The sequence below is a fragment of the Galeopterus variegatus genome, unplaced genomic scaffold, assembly GCF_000696425.1.
Source record: "Galeopterus variegatus unplaced genomic scaffold, G_variegatus-3.0.2 Scaffold2551, whole genome shotgun sequence".
Taxonomy (NCBI): domain Eukaryota; kingdom Metazoa; phylum Chordata; class Mammalia; order Dermoptera; family Cynocephalidae; genus Galeopterus; species Galeopterus variegatus.
This window is the reverse complement of record NW_007728662.1, coordinates 118,177-120,280: the sequence shown is the minus strand read 5'-3', so window position 1 is coordinate 120,280 and position 2,104 is coordinate 118,177.

The following is a 2,104-nucleotide window of genomic DNA, read 5'->3' as shown; positions in this document are numbered from 1 at the left end:
GGGGGGGGGGGGGGGGGGGGGGGGGGGGACGACTTAGATTTTGGAGACTGTCCATTGTTCATTAAATTTATTGTAACATAATACCAAAAACTGCCATTTTTCATGATTCCCCACCTAATTTTTTTCCTCAATTTGTAAATAATACCTCCTAGAAAATAAGCATTAATTGGAATGTGTCAACTGATTTTAATTTTATCATCAGCTACTAGTGAACTCTTCTTATAGAAATGTACATTTGAGATAAAATACTAGCTTGTGCAAAGTGTTGTAAAAACATGGTTTACTGTTTTAAAGGAAAATTGCACATTATGTTTAACTGGGATTGCTCCGTCCCTCCATTTCTTTAAAAAACAGTCAAGGCTCACACTGACTTCTAGGCTGTGTGAGCTTTGCCATAAATAGTAAATAGATACAATTTAGGGAAATATACTTTTTTAAAGCATGAAAAAAGACAAAAGGAACTGCATTATAAAATACTGGATAGAGACTTATTCAAAGGATTATGCACAGCTTATTGAAGATGAAATTACGATTTTTCTTTCAGCTTCGTTACTATTTTCTTCTGCATAAATGTACACTCTCATTTCATTATGTGCCTTGCTCCCTGATTGTGCAAAGCTATAAATATAGAGATATATATATATGAGAGAGAGATATTCAGTACTACTGACCATGTTTCTGATCTACTGCTGGATTAAGTTATTTTCCAAGTTACTCTTGCCAGTTACTGTCAGTAAACTGTTGTAATGGCTTAGAATGGTAGTCACACAGTCAGTGTAAATTTGTTTTTCAGTTACATGTTTTCATTATGTCAGCTTACCCAATCCTTAATTAAAAAAAATTTTTTTAAACTAATTTAAACATGGGGGCTTTACTTGAGTGTTTGTGGATCAGTGCCTGTAAGAACCTGGTTTTGCTTTGTGGGGGTACCCAAAATAAGAACAAATTGAGTGCAAAAGTGAATAAACTAGTTTGCTGTGCTCCACTTGTTAACTTTTAAGTAAAGAATTTTTTTACACCAACAGACTAGGGAGCTTTGGACATTAAGTATATCAGCAATTAAGATGTGATGATAACAGTTTTAAGTTTTTTTCTTTAAACCAAGTACAACTGGTTACTAGTTAAACTAGTACAATAAGGGATTTTTGTTTCAAAGTTTTGGAATCACAATTGTGTGTTGAACTATCATGACAAGATATGTATAGATGTGTAATTTAATGTGTTTTGGAATCACTTTAATCGTTTACCAAATTAAGGCCAAAAAAAAAGGAAGCTCTCCCCCCTCTGTTCACCTATCAGTCATACATATCTGGTTGAGGAAACAGTCCCTGTACTTTGGCTTCAGAGGAAGAAGCATACATTGGACAACTGAACAAATGACATATTCCCCCCCCCCCCCCCAGTCCATAAAGTATTTCAACCAAATGTGTAATTCCAAAGTAACCCAAAGGAGTCAATTAAGTAACAGGATAGTTATCTTTAAGACAAGTCTGCTGTCATGCCTAAAATTCTTCCTATTCATTAAGTAAGAGAAACTCTTTTCTTGAAAACTCTTCTTTAAAATGTAAACGTGTTATCTGGGTATTCCACATTACCTAATGACATGCAAAAAGATAAAGACACAGAGGAAATAAGATGAACTTGGGAGGCAGGAAAAACAAAACAAGCATTATTTTTGGGTATCCTGGAGACAAATTTTGTGTCCATTATTACTCTCAAACACACCATGAGAAAGTTCTTTTTTAGTCCTCATGGTTTTTTAAAATCACACTTCTGACCAATCTTCGGTATTTTTTAGTCAACATCCATCCTCAGCATTTGAAAAAATTTTACATCAACAGAATTAGATTTGGGGGAAAGTGATAAGAAACCCTCAGGCTCATTTATTGCAAAAATAGGGGTAGTTAAACAACATAGAGCAGCTGTCTTGAAAAAATGTTCAGAGATCAAACTTGTTTAAGGCTCAACATTTTAAAGTTGAAGTCTAAGACTTCAGTAATAAAAAGCAACTTGAAAATCAAAGATTATCCCCAACACTTAAACTTAGATACCACCTTAGAAAGAAAGAGGTTCCTTACATAAATAATTTCACAAGACACTTGAA